Source organism: Culex quinquefasciatus, chromosome 2 (genome assembly GCF_015732765.1).
Source record: "Culex quinquefasciatus strain JHB chromosome 2, VPISU_Cqui_1.0_pri_paternal, whole genome shotgun sequence".
NCBI classification, from domain to species: domain Eukaryota; kingdom Metazoa; phylum Arthropoda; class Insecta; order Diptera; family Culicidae; genus Culex; species Culex quinquefasciatus.
Window position 1 is genome coordinate 112,868,296 of NC_051862.1, and position 23,823 is coordinate 112,892,118.

Genomic DNA, 23,823 nt, shown 5'->3' on the forward strand with positions numbered 1-23,823 from the left:
CTTGGTGCTCCCTGATTTATGAATCGGAGTGATTGAAGCCACTTTCCACATCGCGGGATAAACGCTTTTTCGAAGAGAATCGTTGAAAATCCTCTTAACTGGAACGGTGAGAGAATCAGCACAGGCTTTGATCAGCGACGGTGGAATTCCATCCGGACCTGGTCCTTTAGCTCCGTCCACTCCCGAAAGCGCCTTTAGAGTTTCCTCGTCGTTGAGCACCGGAAGCGGCAGCGGCAGATAGTGAGTTGGTACATATTCAAATTCGTGGTCGCGGGGTGGAATTGCATCAGAACTGTGAACCGACTTGAAGAAATCAGCGAAGAAGTTGGCGGAGATGGCTGGAGATGTTGAGTTCAAATCGCGGTACGAAACGTCTGTTGGAGTTCGATTGGCGTTTTTTTTTTTTTTTTTTGAAATTAAATATGTCTTTATTGAACTCTCTTATAATAATTACATTTCATTTACATTCTAAGTGGTATGGCTAAATGCGCTTCATCTTTGTTGTATTTTTCGTTTTATTATTAACTGTTCACATTCAGTCATTTATTTCAAATTGTTTTACATTTTTGCATTTAATCGAATACATTTGGGTAAAAAAAAAGAAAAACATCACTTTAACAGCTAATCCTAACCTAAAACTAAAAAAAAAATCCATTGAAATATTCAAAATCACTAGAACGAGTAAACTACGAACTGTATTTTAAGATGAATGCTCCAAGGGTTCTTACTTGTTCCTGGCGAGTTTTGCACCCACGCAGTGTTGTTGTCATCTCGATGAAAATGTTCAGAAGTTCTTGTGGTGAAAACAGGTCACTGCTGCTTTCATCCGTTGATGCTGTTTGGTTTCCCCTCGGTTGCGGACTGAAACCTGGAGGTGTTGTATTTTCTGCAACTTTTGGCCGCTGATTCAACGGCAATGGCTGCAGATTTGGAACCACTCGAGCAGATCCCGCTCCTGGTGACGCCAAAGCAGGAAAATCCACGTCCGTGAAAGTTGGTGATGTTTTGCGACGATTTGATTGGTGCCACGTCGTCGCTTGCTGCCGAATTTTTACAAACTCAGCTCGTTTTGGGCAGCTTCGATTCTTGGTTGAATGGTCGCCGCCGCAATTGAAGCATTTCGCTTCGATGTTCTCGTTGATTGTTTCGCAAGCTTGTGTGTTGTGCTCACCTCCGCAGGTTGCACAACGACTCCTGATGAAACAGTTCCTTCCACCATGTCCAAACTGCAAGCAATTCGAACATTGTGTCACGTCACGGTGCACTGGGCGATAACGTTCCCAAGTCACGATGATGTTGAAAATTGCCCGAACTGCTTTCAGCTCAGACGGCGTTGTCGATCCTTTCTCGAGATGAACCAGGTACAGTTGATCACGATACTTGATGTCCTTGTTGTGTCTCGTCATCTTGAAGACTTCAATCACGTTCAACTTAAGAGTTTTGAGCTCTTCTTTCAGCACATTCACATCCATGTCGTACAAGCCACGGAGGACCTGTTTCATGGGGCGTTTACCTGGATCGTCATGGCTGTAGTATTCAATCTTTGTGTTGTTCAGGAAATCCCGAACGTAGTTGTAATCCTTTCTGGTAGGTAGCAGAATTTTGAGTCCATCAGCACACAAGCGAATGGAAGCTCGTAAAGCACCAGATTTGATAAATCCGGTCAGCCACTTTCGCACCGAATCCGATGACGATGTTTTCACAAAAATGGGTGGCAACTTTTCCCGTCGTTCAAATTCTTCCTTCTCGCTCACGTCCACAGGGAGGGTAGCGAACTGGTTTCCAGACGAATTTTGAGCGTCCTTGCCCAAACTGCCTGGCTTTGCAGGTAGCGCTTCGGCATTCTTTAGCTTCTTCAAATCTGCCGATCCTGCTGGTGAGGACCGCCTCTTTTTCTTGCCCTGAGGCATTTTTTGCACTTTTTAGCACTTTTACAGGAGCTAATATCGAGGAGTACCTCACTGTTTGGTGGTCCACAAGGGAATGAGTTCGATTGGCGTTTTTCCGGCTGTTCACGTAACTCCAAAACTTCGATGGATCGCTCTTTAGACTCCTTTGTGTGTTGTTGATGTAGGATCGGAAGCTTTCTTGGTTCAGCGCGTTGTATTCGTCCTCGATGTTTTGCACCGTCACCTTGTCCCATGCTGTCTTTGATTCCATGTATCGAGATGTTGCCTTGCGTAAGCGGTTTCTGAGCGTTCGTAGTTCATCGTTCCACCACGGCAGCTTGTATCGGTGGCTCATTCGACGGATTTTCTTCGGAACGACTTTGTGTAGGATGGAATTGAGTCTTTCATAGAAGTTTGCAGTAGATTCATCTACCGAGTAAGTGTCAAGCAGAGTGTCCCAGTCCACGGCGAATATTCTCTCGTTCAGGAGGGCATAGTCACACTGGTTGAAATCGAAGATTTCATCTGCATCATCAAGGTCGTCATTGCCACCGTGATCATAATCCAGTTTTAAAAGTATTGGCTTATGATGAGCGTCTGGTTTTAAAAGAGGACATGGTGGATCGATTAGTTCAGCAGCAGTCGCATCACTCACGAATTCCAAGTCAAGAAGATTTCCGTGTGCATTCGCCAGATTGTTAATTTGCAGAAGTCCGCAGGAGAGCATCGATTCCAACAGCAAAACCTGTTCTGGCGATGCGTTGATTGGGAGAAAGCTATGTGTATCATCATCAAAGAACCAGGTTAGCGCCGAAAGGTTATAATCGCCGACGACGAGAACCAAATCTCTTACTCCCGCCATGCCGAGAATTTGCTGCACAGCGCCCGTGTGGAGCTGGTACACATCGATGTTACTTGCTGGTCGAATATAGATACAGCAGATGAAAAGTGACTGATGTGGTAGAACAATACGGACAGCGATTTGTTCCAGGCTGCCACAGCCCACGAGTTCGACGTCTTTGCAGTTCCGTCCTGTTTTGACCGCAACCAGTACACCTCCCCCGCGTTGAAGTGATGATGTTTCTGCACTTCGGTCGCAACGAAAAATGTCATATCCCGCAGCAAACTCGGAGTTTTTAATCCCCGGTACCAGCCACGTCTCCGTGAAGATGATGACGTCGTAATCACAGGAACTAAGGGCTAACAGCACCGAATTTGTCTTTGTCCTTAAGCCTCGCACGTTTTGATAGTACACATTCAAAAAACCACGCTCTGACGACGCAGAAGCTGGATCAGATGCAGTCAATGCAGCAGGCATGCCGGAATTTGCGGAACCAAGGTCTTCCATAGTGCCTTGGTACACGCGCCCCGGTGCAGCAAGAGTTACAAAAGTCGACGGCGGTACAGTAGCGCTGAAATCTGAACGAGCGTCAGGGCTGGTATGAGGCGTGCTGAATTGGTACTTGCCGAAGAGCACCGGTTGAGAGATCCCTCCCCCAACACCGACACCAGCACCAGGACGGCTCTGATGGCTGCAACCAGCTGGACTTCTCGTGCGGTAGCTGTATGAGGACGTGGTGGTGTCGGGCAGGCGAGGGGCTCTCATAATGCTTTCTACGGTGCGTCCTGGCGAAGACTGGATGGCTTGGGCTGGCAGCGGTGAAGCGTTTGCAGTCCGCGTCGAGGTCGACGTGAATGGACAAGATCAGTGAGTGGGACTGGCATCAGATAGGACACATTGCGATTGAAAAGGGTACTTGCCGAAGAGCACCAGTTGAGAGACCCCTCCCCCAACACCGACACCAGCACCAGGACGGCTCTGATGGCTGCAACCAGCTGGACTTCTCGTGCGGTAGCTGTATGAGGACGTGGCGGTGTCGGGCAGGCGAGGGGCTCTCATAATGCTTTCTACGGTGCGTCCTGGCGAAGACTGGATGGCTTGAGCTGGCGGTGAAGCGTTTGCAGTCTGAGTCGAGGACGACGTGATGACACTCGAACTGTAAGTTGGGCAGGCATCAGGTAGAGAAACTTACAATTGAGAAGGATACTTGCCGAGGGGTGCCGTTTGAGAGACCCCTCCCCCAACACCGACATCAGCACCAGGTCGTCTCTGATGGCTGCGACTAGCTGGGCTTCTCGTGCGGTAGCTGGGCGAGGGCGCGGTGGCGTTGGGCCCTGCCACATAATGCCCTGGGGCTCACATAATGCTTTCTACGGTGCGTCCTGGTGATGAAGCTGGTAGATGTTGAATTGAAGACTGTTGAGGAAGTGAGGGTGTTGATCTGAGTGTGTTCGTTAGTCTGTCTCGTGATCCATAGGTGAACCACTGTGACTCGCAGGCGAAGTTGGTTCTTTTGGGTCAGCTCCGTGTCCGGCTTAGATTTCGGGGTTGACTTCGACGTTAACTTTGGTGTTGGTTTCGGCGTTGACTTTGGCGTGGCTTTCGGCGTTAACGGTTTTGTTGGTGCAGGTTGGGCAGGAGGAGGAGGCGAGTTCTGCTGAGTCTGGTTGATCGCGTTTGTCGGCTCCCAAAAAAATTCTCCGGAGCGCTCTTCAAATTCTCGGAACACAAGACCTCGAGGCCACGTGTTAGAATCGAGAGCCGTGTCCTTCAAGTCGATGTGCATGCCAACTTTGAATGAGATGAACTTCATTCTGCTGACATCTTTACCTTTGGCAACCAGTATTTTTACTTTGATTTCATTGACTCCAAGGCGATCGACGGCGAGCTTAGTAATTTGTTCCTCATTCACTCTTCGTGAGACGCGGGATAGATACAGCCAGAAGTGGTCTTCGACGCTGGCAGCTATTCCATTCCCGTCTGCATCATCCTTTAGAACGCCGTCGGCAAGTCCTCCATGTTTGCCGACGTCATTCTTCGGTGGCAAGGGATTCAGCACTGGGGGTGGCGCTGGATTGTTATCAAAAAGACGGCGCGATCCTGTGCCACGTGAACCACCCGCACCTTGACCGGCAGACCTAGGGGTCAACGAGTTTGACGCAATGAGCTTGGCAAAGTTTGAGCTTAACTCAGATTTCAACTCAGACAGGATTTCCGACTTGAGCTGCTCCACTATGCGATTGTGGTGTCTCAACGATAGTTCCTGGCCAGCCTCAAATGCGCATTGGAAAGAGCGACGATGGCGCAAGTCCATCATAAGGGTTGTGCAAGAACGGCAGAGCCAGAAGATCTGGCGGTGTGCAGCAATCTCCTTCAGCAGCTCCGTTTTGGCGCCACTGCAATTCAGATGAAACACCGCGTTGCAGAATCCCTGGCACGGAACGTACTCGTCGTTAACACCCCCGGCGCATGCGTGGCAGAGGATGGTGTTCTTGGAGATGTTCAGCGTCGACGCAGCAGACATTATGACGGTTTAATTAGCTCCGATGTCAGGCATTCTTTTAATCAATAATGTAATGATATCGTACAAAATTCGTTGATCTGTTGAACTAACGGTTTTCGGATTATGGTTGTATTGACCATTGTTGCGAATCGAGGAACTACGGATCGTTTGACGTAAATGGTCATTTCTTTTTCAGATCGCGATTTCTATCCTATTTGTATATCAGTTCACATTTTTTTATTGTTTTTTGATAGAAGTAGTACTGCAACAGTTAAAGGAACGTTTAGTTTTGAACATTAAGTTTAGAGGATTTTAGATTAAAATTTAGATTTTCAATCCAAAGTAGTTAGCAAATGAATATTTGGACTTAAATGAATAATTGAATAAGTTGGACTTATGAATAACACACAACTGTGCATTTATTCTAGAGTCAGATCCATACAGCGTCAGTGTTTATTTGGTCGAAGTGTACTAATTCATTGGCAGATCTGATTCTAGTTGTAATGTACGACAAGACTACTGACGGACGTGACAGGACGAGGGCCCAGTTTAGAGGTTTCAACATCAACGATGTGCGGCTGGACCACCCACCCAAAAAAAAAATTAATTTTGGTTATTTTAACTGAAAATTGGCAGTAACAAGTACGTTTTTGTTAAAATTTACGAAAGTAAAATCAACAATTTTAATTGTTAAAATTTCTGGGCACGGTCTCTCCGTGCAGTCGTCCCGATTTTAAGATGATCAGGCTTTATCAGGCCACAGCAGTCAGTAAATCACCAGCAAGTAGGCAACCGAAGAACACGAGCTAGCCTTAAATCCGCTATCAGCCAATAGATGGCGCTGATTCAAAACAAAGATCGTGCTGGGGGAGCGATGAAAACAGTATGTCTCCGTTAGCACTTTCGTAAACACAACACTCAAAACTAAATCCACTTTATGGGAAATTAACACGCGGAAAATTAAGTGCACTCCAACAGTTCCGAAGAGATAGGCACTCAAATAGTAAATCGGCCGAAGTTCGCGACGAAAACAGTTGCTTTACACTCGAAAATCGATGAAATTAAGCGGCACTGAGACCCTGTTTGAAAAATGTCGCACGTCGTACGAGTTGTCGCTCGGTTTTGATTTTACCGTTTCGATATCGATTGGTCGAAAAGACGATCCTTTTATCGATTTTCCTTCAATTTGACGTCACGATTTTCGTCGAAGCAAGCAGTTTGACAGTTCCCTTCAGTTGGACTTGTTTAAACTTGATTGCTGTTGAGCTTCGCAAGGATTTTGGCCGGTTGATAGGTGAGTTGTGTTATTGTTTCTGCCGGAAAGATTCAGCCGGAGTGGGCGTGCGGCCAAATCATAGTGTCATGTGTTCCAGGTTTCCTGATTTCGGTGGAGGCGAAGGAGGATGGGAAATAGAGATAACCCGGCGGCCATGGCGGAAGACGGGATGGGAAGGAACCGGTCTGCGGTCGAGGAAGCGGATGTTTTATTTTCTACGGGAGGTAGCGGTGCATTCCCAAAGGAGAAAAAGAATTAATTACCAAGTTCCGGCCAAGGGAACATAAAGAAGGAAGTTCCAATGAAGTTTTCACTGTTCTGGGGAATGAAAAGGCGGAGGAGGACGGGATAATACACTCCCGGCGGCGTTTCTGATTCGCCAGAAGTTATTATCAATGGTGAGTTATGTTTTTGGAATAATAAAAAAACAAACATTCAGAATTTAAGAAAGAATATTTATAAATTCATAAGCTCAAAAATTAAAAAAAATATTAAAAAAATAAAAATAAATCAAATTGAAGTTTTTAAAATTTATATTTTTTTTAACTTCTAAAATCTATAAAAAATTTAAATAAATATGATTTCAAAAATCTTTGATTTCAAAAAATTATCAAATCAAAAAATCAAAAAAAAAATTATAAAATTATAAAATTATAAAATTATAAAATTATAAAATTATAAAATTATAAAATTATAAAATTATAAAATTATAAAATTATAAAATTATAAAATTATAAAATTATAAAATTATAAAATTATAAAATTATAAAATTATAAAATTATAAAATTATAAAATTATAAAATTATAAAATTATAAAATTATAAAATTATAAAATTATAAAATTATAAAATTATAAAATTATAAAATTATAAAATTATAAAATTATAAAATTATAAAATTATAAAATTATAAAATTATAAAATTATAAAATTATAAAATTATAAAATTATAAAATTATAAAATTATAAAATTATAAAATTATAAAATTATAAAATTATAAAATTATAAAATTATAAAATTATAAAATTATAAAATTATAAAATTATAAAATTATAAAATTATAAAATTATAAAATTATAAAATTATAAAATTATAAAATTATAAAATTATAAAATTATAAAATTATAAAATTATAAAATTATAAAATTATAAAATTATAAAATTATAAAATTATAAAATTATAAAATTATAAAATTATAAAATTATAAAATTATAAAATTATAAAATTATAAAATTATAAAATTATAAAATTATAAAATTATAAAATTATAAAATTATAAAATTATAAAATTATAAAATTATAAAATTATAAAATTATAAAATTATAAAATTATAAAATTATAAAATTATAAAATTATAAAATTATAAAATTATAAAATTATAAAATTATAAAATTATAAAATTATAAAATTATAAAATTATAAAATTATAAAATTATAAAATTATAAAATTATAAAATTATAAAATTATAAAATTATAAAATTATAAAATTATAAAATTATAAAATTATAAAATTATAAAATTATAAAATTATAAAATTATAAAATTATAAAATTATAAAATTATAAAATTATAAAATTATAAAATTATAAAATTATAAAATTATAAAATTATAAAATTATAAAATTATAAAATTATAAAATTATAAAATTATAAAATTATAAAATTATAAAATTATAAAATTATAAAATTATAAAATTATAAAATTATAAAATTATAAAATTATAAAATTATAAAATTATAAAATTATAAAATTATAAAATTATAAAATTATAAAATTATAAAATTATAAAATTATAAAATTATAAAATTATAAAATTATAAAATTATAAAATTATAAAATTATAAAATTATAAAATTATAAAATTATAAAATTATAAAATTATAAAATTATAAAATTATAAAATTATAAAATTATAAAATTATAAAATTATAAAATTATAAAATTATAAAATTATAAAATTATAAAATTATAAAATTATAAAATTATAAAATTATAAAATTATAAAATTATAAAATTATAAAATTATAAAATTATAAAATTATAAAATTATAAAATTATAAAATTATAAAATTATAAAATTATAAAATTATAAAATTATAAAATTATAAAATTATAAAATTATAAAATTATAAAATTATAAAATTATAAAATTATAAAATTATAAAATTATAAAATTATAAAATTATAAAATTATAAAATTATAAAATTATAAAATTATAAAATTATAAAATTATAAAATTATAAAATTATAAAATTATAAAATTATAAAATTATAAAATTATAAAATTATAAAATTATAAAATTATAAAATTATAAAATTATAAAATTATAAAATTATAAAATTATAAAATTATAAAATTATAAAATTATAAAATTATAAAATTATAAAATTATAAAATTATAAAATTATAAAATTATAAAATTATAAAATTATAAAATTATAAAATTATAAAATTATAAAATTATAAAATTATAAAATTATAAAATTATAAAATTATAAAATTATAAAATTATAAAATTATAAAATTATAAAATTATTCAATTCAATTCAATTTATTTTGTCAGTAAATAATCAATTTACAATTCCGTATTTCTTATAACCTAATAGAGTTTTGGAGTTCCTTTCAACTATGGTTTACACTATAATTCATTTTGATGTAATTGGATATTCTAACAATGGATTTGGCAAGAGAAGGAAAAATTAAAAAAACCTTCTAGATTTGCTAAGGAAAAGGATAGAAATAGAAAAGCTTAAAACTAAATCACAGTATGTTTTGTCTATTGACGTCGAAAACTTCGCTGCACAAGGCAGCTTATCCGTTGTAGATGTACTTCATCATCAGCTCACTGAGAGCTTGGAATTGTTCTGCCTTGTTTCGGCAGGCACGAAAGCGCGTGAGCATCTCCCAGCAAGGGCGAAAAACTCAGGAAGCGTGAAGAGATCATCACCGGTAACATCAGCTTGTCCCGGGGAGAACCGCCCCAGAAGCGGCTACTCTAGCGTACGAACCTCCCCAACCGGGAGGAACGCTGGGTTGGTCGATGGAGCCGCTCCGCCGCCAGCTGCTGCAGCGGTCGAGCTCGAAGTCTTCGGAGGTTGGCGGGACGCTGGCGCTTTCTTCTTCTTGTCCTGCTCCTCGATGTACTTTTTCCGCGCGGCACAGCCACGGAAATTCGCCGTGTGGTTTCCACCACAATTGGCGCACTTTACACGTGCTTTGTGCTGCTGGGCGTTTTCCCCCAGTTGGTCTTTCCGCGGAAGACTGCACCTTTCGGTGAAGTGGGTCTCACCGCACTTTACACACCGGGGTGGGAGATTGCAGTTTCTTGAGCCGTGTCCGAATTTCTGACAGCGGTGGCATTGGGCTGCGTCGGCCGGATTCTTCGTGTAGAATCGCCACGTCACAAAGAAGCCGTCCAGTGCTTTGATCCGCCGTAGGTCCTGGATTTTGACGGACCCGCGATCGAAGTACAGGAGGTACAAGGTGTACGTACCTGTCACCGTAGTCGATTTTGAGAGCACCTTTATCTCTCGAGGCTTAACCTTGACGCCCGTCAGGTGTTCTTCCAGGTCGGAGATCGGGCGGTCCGGATATCCCTGAAGGACGATCTTCACTGGGACCTTCTCTGCAGGATCAAATGTGAAGAATTTTAAGTTTCGCAACTTCAACTTCTTCACCACCAAGTCGAAATGCAGCTTTTTGTTAAGTTTTGCTAATTTTGAGACAATATTGGAGTCCCTCAAGCAACTCGTCAACATCGTCAGCCAACGTATCCAAAACAAAAATTGGAGGTGGTCGTCGTTCCTTCGGAGAGTTACCATTTTTCTGCTTTCCTTGCTTGCGCGCAAGTTCATCATCGTCATCGTCGTCGCCAGCACTGCTGCTGTCACTGTCGGTGTTGTTTTCATCTCCACTCAGCATCTCAAATTCGTTGCTGGTGGGAACGTTGGAAGTGGTTGTCGTCGTAGTGCTGGTGGACTGCTGCTGCTGCTGCTGCTGGCCGGAAGTGCTTCCGGATGCCCGGGTCGATTGTCTCGTCCGTACCGGGGACTCACGTGGACGGTATGACACGTGTAAAAATGAAGGATCGGTGACGTCACCGGGCACGCTCCCGTGCGCGATGGCGGTCGATGCGGCATTGGTGTGTTTACCTTTCTGCACTCTGCCGGTAGATGAACTTCGCGGGTTTTCGAGGCCGCACTCGAACTGCCTCGGCCACGGCTGGCCCTTGGCATGCTGGAGGAGCAAACTCGCGGGTAATCACGGTAAATTACGGCGAAAAAATCGAAAAGTCTGAAGAGCTCCGAACACTTGACTGTTGCTGGCTGGTGTTGCCAGTCCCGATGTTATAAAATTATAAAATTATAAAATTATAAAATTATAAAATTATAAAATTATAAAATTATAAAATTATAAAATTATAAAATTATAAAATTATAAAATTATAAAATTATAAAATTATAAAATTATAAAATTATAAAATTATAAAATTATAAAATTATAAAATTATAAAATTATAAAATTATAAAATTATAAAATTATAAAATTATAAAATTATAAAATTATAAAATTATAAAATTATAAAATTATAAAATTATAAAATTATAAAATTATAAAATTATAAAATTATAAAATTATAAAATTATAAAATTATAAAATTATAAAATTATAAAATTATAAAATTATAAAATTATAAAATTATAAAATTATAAAATTATAAAATTATAAAATTATAAAATTATAAAATTATAAAATTATAAAATTATAAAATTATAAAATTATAAAATTATAAAATTATAAAATTATAAAATTATAAAATTATAAAATTATAAAATTATAAAATTATAAAATTATAAAATTATAAAATTATAAAATTATAAAATTATAAAATTATAAAATTATAAAATTATAAAATTATAAAATTATAAAATTATAAAATTATAAAATTATAAAATTATAAAATTATAAAATTATAAAATTATAAAATTATAAAATTATAAAATTATAAAATTATAAAATTATAAAATTATAAAATTATAAAATTATAAAATTATAAAATTATAAAATTATAAAATTATAAAATTATAAAATTATAAAATTATAAAATTATAAAATTATAAAATTATAAAATTATAAAATTATAAAATTATAAAATTATAAAATTATAAAATTATAAAATTATAAAATTATAAAATTATAAAATTATAAAATTATAAAATTATAAAATTATAAAATTATAAAATTATAAAATTATAAAATTATAAAATTATAAAATTATAAAATTATAAAATTATAAAATTATAAAATTATAAAATTATAAAATTATAAAATTATAAAATTATAAAATTATAAAATTATAAAATTATAAAATTATAAAATTATAAAATTATAAAATTATAAAATTATAAAATTATAAAATTATAAAATTATAAAATTATAAAATTATAAAATTATAAAATTATAAAATTATAAAATTATAAAATTATAAAATTATAAAATTATAAAATTATAAAATTATAAAATTATAAAATTATAAAATTATAAAATTATAAAATTATAAAATTATAAAATTATAAAATTATAAAATTATAAAATTATAAAATTATAAAATTATAAAATTATAAAATTATAAAATTATAAAATTATAAAATTATAAAATTATAAAATTATAAAATTATAAAATTATAAAATTATAAAATTATAAAATTATAAAATTATAAAATTATAAAATTATAAAATTATAAAATTATAAAATTATAAAATTATAAAATTATAAAATTATAAAATTATAAAATTATAAAATTATAAAATTATAAAATTATAAAATTATAAAATTATAAAATTATAAAATTATAAAATTATAAAATTATAAAATTATAAAATTATAAAATTATAAAATTATAAAATTATAAAATTATAAAATTATAAAATTATAAAATTATAAAATTATAAAATTATAAAATTATAAAATTATAAAATTATAAAATTATAAAATTATAAAATTATAAAATTATAAAATTATAAAATTATAAAATTATAAAATTATAAAATTATAAAATTATAAAATTATAAAATTATAAAATTATAAAATTATAAAATTATAAAATTATAAAATTATAAAATTATAAAATTATAAAATTATAAAATTATAAAATTATAAAATTATAAAATTATAAAATTATAAAATTATAAAATTATAAAATTATAAAATTATAAAATTATAAAATTATAAAATTATAAAATTATAAAATTATAAAATTATAAAATTATAAAATTATAAAATTATAAAATTATAAAATTATAAAATTATAAAATTATAAAATTATAAAATTATAAAATTATAAAATTATAAAATTATAAAATTATAAAATTATAAAATTATAAAATTATAAAATTATAAAATTATAAAATTATAAAATTATAAAATTATAAAATTATAAAATTATAAAATTATAAAATTATAAAATTATAAAATTATAAAATTATAAAATTATAAAATTATAAAATTATAAAATTATAAAATTATAAAATTATAAAATTATAAAATTATAAAATTATAAAATTATAAAATTATAAAATTATAAAATTATAAAATTATAAAATTATAAAATTATAAAATTATAAAATTATAAAATTATAAAATTATAAAATTATAAAATTATAAAATTATAAAATTATAAAATTATAAAATTATAAAATTATAAAATTATAAAATTATAAAATTATAAATTATTATAAAATTATAAAATTATAAAATTATAAAATTATAAAATTATAAAATTATAAAATTATAAAATTATAAAATTATAAAATTATAAAATTATAAAATTATAAAATTATAAAATTATAAAATTATAAAATTATAAAATTATAAAATTATAAAATTATAAAATTATAAAATTATAAAATTATAAAATTATAAAATTATAAAATTATAAAATTATAAAATTATAAAATTATAAAATTATAAAATTATAAAATTATAAAATTATAAAATTATAAAATTATAAAATTATAAAATTATAAAATTATAAAATTATAAAATTATAAAATTATAAAATTATAAAATTATAAAATTATAAAATTATAAAATTATAAAATTATAAAATTATAAAATTATAAAATTATAAAATTATAAAATTATAAAATTATAAAATTATAAAATTATAAAATTATAAAATTATAAAATTATAAAATTATAAAATTATAAAATTATAAAATTATAAAATTATAAAATTATAAAATTATAAAATTATAAAATTATAAAATTATAAAATTATAAAATTATAAAATTATAAAATTATAAAATTATAAAATTATAAAATTATAAAATTATAAAATTATAAAATTATAAAATTATAAAATTATAAAATTATAAAATTATAAAATTATAAAATTATAAAATTATAAAATTATAAAATTATAAAATTATAAAATTATAAAATTATAAAATTATAAAATTATAAAATTATAAAATTATAAAATTATAAAATTATAAAATTATAAAATTATAAAATTATAAAATTATAAAATTATAAAATTATAAAATTATAAAATTATAAAATTATAAAATTATAAAATTATAAAATTATAAAATTATAAAATTATAAAATTATAAAATTATAAAATTATAAAATTATAAAATTATAAAATTATAAAATTATAAAATTATAAAATTATAAAATTATAAAATTATAAAATTATAAAATTATAAAATTATAAAATTATAAAATTATAAAATTATAAAATTATAAAATTATAAAATTATAAAATTATAAAATTATAAAATTATAAAATTATAAAATTATAAAATTATAAAATTATAAAATTATAAAATTATAAAATTATAAAATTATAAAATTATAAAATTATAAAATTATAAAATTATAAAATTATAAAATTATAAAATTATAAAATTATAAAATTATAAAATTATAAAATTATAAAATTATAAAATTATAAAATTATAAAATTATAAAATTATAAAATTATAAAATTATAAAATTATAAAATTATAAAATTAAAAATTATAAAATTATAAAATTATAAAATTATAAAATTATAAAATTATAAAATTATAAAATTATAAAATTATAAAATTATAAAATTATAAAATTATAAAATTATAAAATTATAAAATTATAAAATTATAAAATTATAAAATTATAAAATTATAAAATTATAAAATTATAAAATTATAAAATTATAAAATTATAAAATTATAAAATTATAAAATTATAAAATTATAAAATTATAAAATTATAAAATTATAAAATTATAAAATTATAAAATTATAAAATTATAAAATTATAAAATTATAAAATTATAAAATTATAAAATTATAAAATTATAAAATTATAAAATTATAAAATTATAAAATTATAAAATTATAAAATTATAACATTATAAAATTATAAAATTATAACATTATAAAATTATAAAATTATAAAATTTTAAAATTTTAAAATTATAAAATTATAAAATTATAAAATTATAAAATTATAAAATTATAAAATTATAAAATTATAAAATTATAAAATTATGAAATTATAAAATTATAAAATTATAAAATTATAAAATTATAAAATTATAAAATTATAAAATTATTAAATTATAAAATTATAAAATTATAAAATTATAAAATTATTAAATTATTAAATACTTATATTATTAAATAATTTAATTATTAAATAATTTAATTATTAAATTATTAAATTATTAAATTATCAAATTATTAAATTATTAAATTATTAAATTATTAAATTATTAAATTATTAAATTATTAAATTATTAAATTATTAAATTATTAAATTATTAAATTATTAAATTATTAAATTATTAAATTATTAAATTATTAAATTATTAAATTATTAAATTATTAAATTATTAAATTATTAAATTATTAAATTATTAAATTATTAAATTATTAAATTATTAAATTATTAAATTATTAAATTATTAAATTATTAAATTATTAAATTATTAAATTATTAAATTATTAAATTATTAAATTATTAAATTATTAAATTATTAAATTATTAAATTATTAAATTATTAAATTATAAATATATAAATTATTAAATTATTAAATTATTAAATTATTAAATTATTAAATTATTAAATTATTAAATTATTAAATTATTAAATTATTAAATTATTAAATTATTAAATTATTAAATTATTAAATTATTAAATTATTAAATTATTAAATTATTAAATTATTAAATTATTAAATTATTAAATTATTAAATTATTAAATTATTAAATTATTAAATTATTAAATTATTAAATTATTAAATTATTAAATTATTAAATTTTAAATTATTAAATTATTAAATTATTAAATTATTAAATTATTAAATTATTAAATTATTAAATTATTAAATTATTAAATTATTAAATTATTAAATTATTAAATTATTAAATTATTAAATTATTAAATTATTAAATTATTAAATTATTAAATTATTAAATTATTAAATTATTAAATTATTAAATTATTAAATAATTGAATTATTAAATTATTAAATAATTAAATTGTTAAATTATTAAATTATTAAATTATTAAATTATTAAATTATTAAATTATTAAATTATTAAATTATTAAATTATTAAATTATTAAATTATTAAATTATTAAATTATTAAATTATTAAATTATTAAATTATTAAATTATTAAACACAACGAGGTTTGACTGTAAAGGTCTATAGTTATACCAAGTCTTGAGTCTCGGATTAGTATCGCTTTTCTAGCGTAAATCGGATCGGTTCGCGAATAGTTTTCGTATCGGTCGAAGCATAAGTGAACGGACATTCGGTGGAATATCGAGTACAGCAGCAAAACTACGGATTAGTGCGAATATCGAGCAGAATCTGGATTGTTGATATTCGAACCGAACAGACGACGGAGCAAGTGCTAGATCAGCAGAGTGGTGTTACCAAGAGAGAGAGCGAAAGCTAGCACCGCAAGCTTGCCTCTTTAAACGTGCAGGCAAGCTTTCTACTGCTACATCTGCTAGCTTCTACTGGATCTCCATCGTCAACAGCTCGTTTCATTGGAAACGCACCTGTCGTCCGTTGGTGGAGAAACGCACATCAACTGAACTGCAGTATACGGACTACACTAGTGTGTCCCAAAAGTGAGAAGCTGAAATCGAACTACACGGCTGGACCTTCTAACGCTTGGTCGTTGTAGAGTAAATAGGGTAAAGCGTAGTCGTCTTCCGTTCCGACGGGGCCGCAAAACAGGCCACCTGGACCTTAACCCTTGGGTGGGTCTGAGTTGAGGTAAAAGGGTAGTCGTCACTTGCTTAGGCGGTGTCGCAAAACCGATCACCTGGACCTTTAACCCTTGGGTGAATCTGGTGTGAAGGTGAAAGGGTAGTCGTTCCTTGTCCAGACAAGAACGCAACGTTGTACTGGTTGTAAAGTGAGCTGCAACGCTGTTGCGGCCATGGCCGCGCCGAACCCACTCCCTCCCGGGGATCCTCCGGATGGGAATGCTGGACCTAGTGGTACAAACGTAAACGCGAGGACAATGCCGGAATGGATGGATCGACAAGGAATGTTTGGGCAACGGATTGTTTTGCTCCTGCAACCGACAGGAACAAGCATGCTACCAAATAACCCATTCGTAATCGGCAAATCGATCGAACAAACCTGCGGAAAAATCGAGTCAGCAAACACGGAAGAAAATGGTACAAAATACGCACTGAAAACTAGAAGCGTCGATCAAGCAAGAAAGCTGCTGGCGATGACGAAGCTCATAGATGGTACCAAAGTGGAAGTGGTTACCCACCCCAGACAAAACGTATGCAGGTGCGTGGTCGTTTGCAGAGAAGCTATCGAACTCAGCGAGGACGAATTGGTCACGGAACTTTCGGCACAAGGAGTGGTGAATGCGCGCAGATTCACAAAACGAGAGGGTAATAACAGAGTGAACACCGCAACAGTCTGCCTAACTCTGAATGGTACTGTGGTCCCCAAACACATTTGGTTTGGACCGCTCAGGATAACTACAAGGTTGTTCTATCCATCACCGATGCTGTGCTTTAACTGCAGTGACTATGGACACACAAGCAAGAACTGTAAGAAAGAAGCCGTTTGCTTCAACTGCTCCTTGCAGCACACCGCTGAGCCGTCGGAAGGTGGACGATGCATTTTGGACCCGTATTGCAAGCATTGTAAGGGGGCTCATCCAGCTACCAGCAAGGAATGCCCTAAGTACAAAAAGGAGGTGGCAATAATCAAGATCCAGGTAGAAACGGGAGTAACTTTCGCGGAAGCGAGACGAGAGTATGAAAAGCGTAACCAAGCACATGGATTGCCCACCCACGCTGAAGTTGTTGGCGCCCAGAAAAGACTGGAAGCCATTGGCAAAGAAAACGAAAAGGACAACGAGATTCGCCTCCTCAAGGAAGAAATTGAGAAATTGAAGAACACTGCTATGGACAAAAACAAGGACGAAGTCATCACCTCTCTAAGGTATGAACTCGAGCAAACCAAGAGACTGTCAAGCGCCTTGATGAAGAAGTTACGCGAAAACAAATTTGCCAAAAACGATAGCGAAATTGAATCGGATAAAGACAGCTCAGAAAAAGAAGGATCGCCAAAGCAAGCTAAATTCGCCAAAGGACAAGCAGGAAAACTGCAGGACAACATCAGCTCCCAGCCCGAGAAAACCCCCGCCGTGGTCGTGGAAGGCCACGGAAAACTCCAACACTTGAACCAGGAAAGTTTGATGCAGAAATGCACTCCACTTAACCATGGATTTAAGCACAACAAACAAAACCAAGGACAAAGAACCAGCTATGAACAAGAACTACTCGAACATTATTTCATGGAACACCCAAGGACTTAGAACCAGTAAACCAAATTTGAAAATACTATGCAGCAAAATCAACCCATCTGTACTATGCCTCCAAGAAACCATGTGCTCATCTAAGGACCAGGCGAACATCAACGGCTACAGCATATACTACCGACCGAGAGTTGGTGGCGACCGTGCAGCCGGAGGAGTTTTGGTTGGAGTCAAACCTGAACTGGACAGTGAAGAAATCGACCTGGACACCAACCTGGAAGCCATCGCTGTTAAGGTAGGTCCCCCATTTAACCTGACCATTATCAATATATATCTGCCACCGGGGCAAGCCATACAAGCCTCGGAAATTGTACACCTGATAAACCAAGTCCCCAGCCACGCCTACTCGTGGGAGATATAAACGCCCACCACCCACTGTGGGGATCGGAAACGTTCAGCGCCCGAGGACTAATGTTCGAGGAAGTATTGAACGAATGCAACCTGGTGGTCCTGAATAAAACAGATCCAACCCACATTAGTGTTGCGACCGGAACTCTCACGAGTATTGACGTGGCATGCTGCTCAACAGAAATAATAGACCAACTAGATTTTCTGTACTACAAGACGCCTACGGTAGTGACCATCTACCACTATTGCTAACTCTCCCTGACACGGCCCATGCCATCCGAACGCGACCCAAATGGAAGATCGAGGAAGCAGACTGGGAGACATTCCAGACAACAGTGCAGTTCCCCTCATGCCTACAGCTACACAACAAATCTCCAGCATTACCCAGAAAATACTTGAAGCAGCGGAACAAACTATACCGAAAACGACGGGGATGGTGAACAAGAGGGCGGTGCCTTGGTGGAACCAAGAGGTGGCCTCCGCTGTCAAGAGCAGGAAGAAAGCCTTGCGTGCACTGCAATCAGCCAAACGGAACAACTTGGAGAATCAAGAGGCTCTTGCAGCAGAATTCAGAGCAGCCCGCTCTCATGCACGCAAAGTCATCCAGGAAGCACAACGGACCTCGTGGATCAACTTCGTCAACGAGTTCACAGTTCAAACACCTGTCAAAGAAGTGTGGGAGAACTTCCGCCGGATTCAAGGCAAGTGCAAAACGAACCGTATCAGTGCAATAACAGCCGAAGGAGGTACTGTGTCTAAAGATGAAGATATTGCTGAGGCGCTGGCTAGTTCTTTCGCTTCCATCTCTAGTAACGACGCTTACAGCCCCGAGTTTCGAGCATTCAAGGATCAGGTTGAACAAACTCCTCTGTTAATCCCAGCTGACACGAGTGCTGAGTACAACAAGCCCTTTTTATTCACTGAATTTGAAGAGGCAACTGCAGGTTTGCGTGGCTCATCACCAGGTCCTGACACTGTCCACTACTCCATGATCGTAAAGTTACCGTTGGATTGCAAACGATAGCTTCTTGACGCGTACAACCGGCTGTGGCTCGGTTCAGTATACCCACCCGAATGGACGGAATCGCTGGTGATCCCTATCTTCAAAAATTGTGGTGAAAAAGCAAATCCTCGTAACTATAGGCCAATCTTCTTGAACAGTTGCCTGGGAAAGGTGTTTGAGCGAATGGTCAACAATCGTCTAGTTCACATCATCGAGACAAGAAGATTACTGCATCCTCACCAGTTTGCCTTCCGGAAAGGAAAAACTACCGTTGACCACTTGGCTGAGCTCGAGAAAGTGGTACGAGCAGCCTGGAACAAGAAGGAGTACGTTCAGGGATCTTTCTGGATGTTACCAAGGCATACGATACCACCTGGAGAAGACTGGTCCTAAACCAACTGCGTGACTGGAACATAGAAGGTCTGATGTTGAAATTCTTGGACCGAATGCTGGAAAATCGCTCATTTAGAGTTTTTGTGAACGGCCAACTGTCGCAAAGCAAGATCATGGAAACAGGCCTCTGCCAAGGATCAGTACTGAGCGTCACCTTGTTCTTGGTGGCTATCAACACCTTGGTAGCACGGATGCCGTCCAGCATAACAACACTCTTGTACGCAGATGATGTTGTACTGTTGGCCAGTGGACGAGATGTTGAAGAAGTTGAGAACGACTTGCAAGCTGCACTGAAGGAGGTGGAATGCTGGCAGAGCTCAACGGGATTTAAAATTTCTGCGGAGAAAAGCGCTACGGTCATCTTTAGAAGCTACGGAACGAGGAAACCACCGAGCAGAGCTGCACTGGAGCTGAATGGGACCCTGATCCCAACCAAAAGCAGCACCGATGTTTGGGCGTTATCCTGGATCAACACTTACTGTTCAAGACACACTGCGAGGAAGTGAAAGCGGCTTGCCGACAACGAGTCCAGCTAATCCGTTGTGTAGCATCAAGGTCATGGGGTGGAGATAGGAAGACTCTAATCAAGCTGTACAGAGCCACAGTGTTGGAGAAAATTCTATACGCAGCACCTATAACAGCTGCCGTCAGTGACAACGTCCTGAAGATCCTCGAGCCAACACACAACACAGGCTTGAGAGCTATCTGTGGTGCGTTCCGTACTAGCCCTGTAGATAGTCTTCAAGCTGAAACAGGAATCCCGAGCCTGAGAGTGTTCTTTGAACAGCGGACAGCGATCTACGCCGCCAGAAGAGCAGCCATATCAGCACAAAGCATAACCCAGCCAGCAGAAGACGACTCACAATCAGCAGGAAGCAGCACCGAGAGCAGCTACGATAGCAACAGTTCAGGAGAGGAGTGGAATTCGACTAGGCATCGAGGTCCGCACCGTTTAGTGGAAACTGCTGAAACAAGAGGAAAGGCGATACTTGAAGAGCTGGAACTACCGTTACCCGAGCTGAAGATATTCACGTTACCATCGTGTCCCCCCTGGGAACGCAGACGGATCCGGATAGACAAAACATTACTCGAAGCTGAACGAGCCGGAGCAACTTCAACACAACTGAAGGAGCTCTTCGTGTCCCGAAGGAACACGGAATATCGCTTGTGTGAAACAATATTCACCGATGGATCAAAGAAAGATGGCAGGGTTGGTTACGCGATGGTTAGAGGGGACTTGGTTGTTCGAAGAAGAATCAGTGATCTGAGCAGTATCTTTGCTGCGGAGTGTGGTGCGATCACTGAAGCGCTCAGGTGGATAATTGGTCAGAATCGCGTGGGGACCTACCTCGTCTGTACAGATTCCTTTAGTGCCATCACGGCGTTGGGGAAACGAAAAACCAAATGCAGATGGAAGGACGAGATCAACATCCTACACAATCAGGCAGAATGTAATGGCACGGAGATAATCTACATGTGGGTGAAAAGTCATGTAGGAATAGCAGGCAATGAGAAGGCAGATGAAGAAGCGAAGCAGTCATTGAACGACAGAAACATCTGGGACAAAAGCGTAGAATTCAAAGAATTCAGGACGGTGATCAAAAAGAGGGCTGTTTGGTGTTGGAATGCGGAATGGAGCGGAAAGGTGGGCAACAAACTACGAGAGGTGAAGAACTCGGTACTACCATATCGAGATGTATTTGTTGGATCGAGGAAGGAAGACGTCATTCTGACAAGACTCAGGATAGGACACACCTTGCTAACCCATCAGTATCTGCTGGAGAAGGACAGTGCGCCGCGTTGCACAAGGTGCAATTTGGCGCTGACGGTGAAACACATCTTAGCGGAATGCCCTGAGTTCGAAGAGCAGAGACGCCGAGCTGGAGTACCATCCAACGTCAGGGAAGCCTTGGCTGATGATCGAGATATGGCGAAAAATGTGTTGAAATTTTTAAAGGCTACTGACATGTATGGAAAAGTGTAAAGATTCATAAACAGGACCCGAAAGACTCATAGTTAAAAGGTCCTAAATAAATACAAAAAAAAATTATTAAATTATTAAATTATTAAATTATTAAATTATTAAATTATTAAATTATTAAATTATTAAATTTTTAAATTATTAAATTATTAAATTATTAAATTATTAAATTATTAAATTATTAAATTATTAAATTATTAAATTATTAAATTATTAAATTATTTAATTATTAAATTATTTAATTATTTAATTATTAAATTATTAAATTATTAAATTATTAAATTATTAAATTATTAAATTATTAAATTATTAAATTATTAAATTATTAAACTATTAAATTATTAAATTATTAAATTATTAAATTATTAAATTATTAAATTATTAAATTATTAAATTATTAAATTATTAAATTATTAAATTATTAAATTATTAAATTATTAAATTATTTAATAATTAAATTATTAAATTATTAAATTATTAAATTATTAAATTATTAAATTATTAAATTATTAAATTATTAAATTATTAAATTATTAAATTATTAAATTATTAAATCATTAAATTATTAAATTATTAAATTATTAAATTATTAAATTATTAAATTATTAAATTATTAAATTATTAAATTATTAAATTATTAAATTATTAAATTATTAAATTATTAAATTATTAAATTATTAAATTATTAAATTATTAAATTATTAAATTATTAAATTATTAAATTATTAAATTGTTAAATTATTAAATTATTAAATTATTAAATTATTTAATTATTAAATTATTAAATTATTAAATTATTAAATTATTAAATTAATAAATTATTTAATTATTAAATTATTAAATTATTAAATTATTAAATTATTAAATTATTAAATTATTAAATTATTAAATTATTAAATTATTAAATTATTAAATTATTAAATTATTAAATTATTAAATTATTAAATTATTAAATTATTAAATGGGGGAGAGAAAGTAATGGCGACGGTGCGGACGCTGTTTTTTATCGTCGCGAATTTTTCGGCCGGTTTCGGGTGTTTTTGAAATGTTGTGGATCGGAAAAGTGCATCTAATTGTCGAAGAAGTGGCGGGCTATCCGCATATAGTGATTTTTAGCATTTTTGGGCATAATAAGTGTTGTTTCATCGATTTTAATTTTGTACTGCACAACAAAATTAGAAATCCGGCCATTTTCGGTGGTTTTCTCTCTCAGTGAGCACAGAAGAGAGGAGAGCGGTGTATAAGTGTTTGTGCTTTTTTGGTTCGTCGATGACCATTATGGCTCGATATTTGTTAAAAGAGGAATCGTGTTATTGTGTGCGTGCTCACGGAGTTCCTTTTCCGAGGCAAATCGTAGCAGGCTGCTGAAGAGCTTTTGATCGTGGATTTGGCGGACTATGTACAGAGGAAGGGAAGTAGTGTGTATTTGGTATGGTGGTGCGGGGGCGTGAGGGTGGAAAGTTGAGAGCGGTTCAGACGAAAGTGGGCCGATTGGTGTTGGCAGAAGTGAGACGGAGCTGCCTGCTCACCCGTGTGCAGCATTAAGTTAACGCTTTGGGTGCTGCGTCAGCTGCAACATCCGTCGTGAAAGAGGACGCGGGATTGCATTGATGTACTCCAGGATCGACGCTCGAGATCAAAGTTTCTTCCGGGTCTTGCGGCCTTGCGGCCGACGGACCTGCGGATGACGTTTGAGACAGCTGCATGCAGACGCGGGTGAG

General features: G+C 31.5%; 1 protein-coding gene across 2 annotated transcripts in view; it reads left to right on the forward strand.

Moving 5' to 3' along the window:
- LOC6045799 (myosin light chain kinase, smooth muscle) overlaps window positions 1-23,823 on the forward strand; it is a 184,963-nt gene that overhangs the window by 94,345 nt on the left and 66,795 nt on the right. The gene's annotated exons all lie outside the window — the stretch shown is intronic.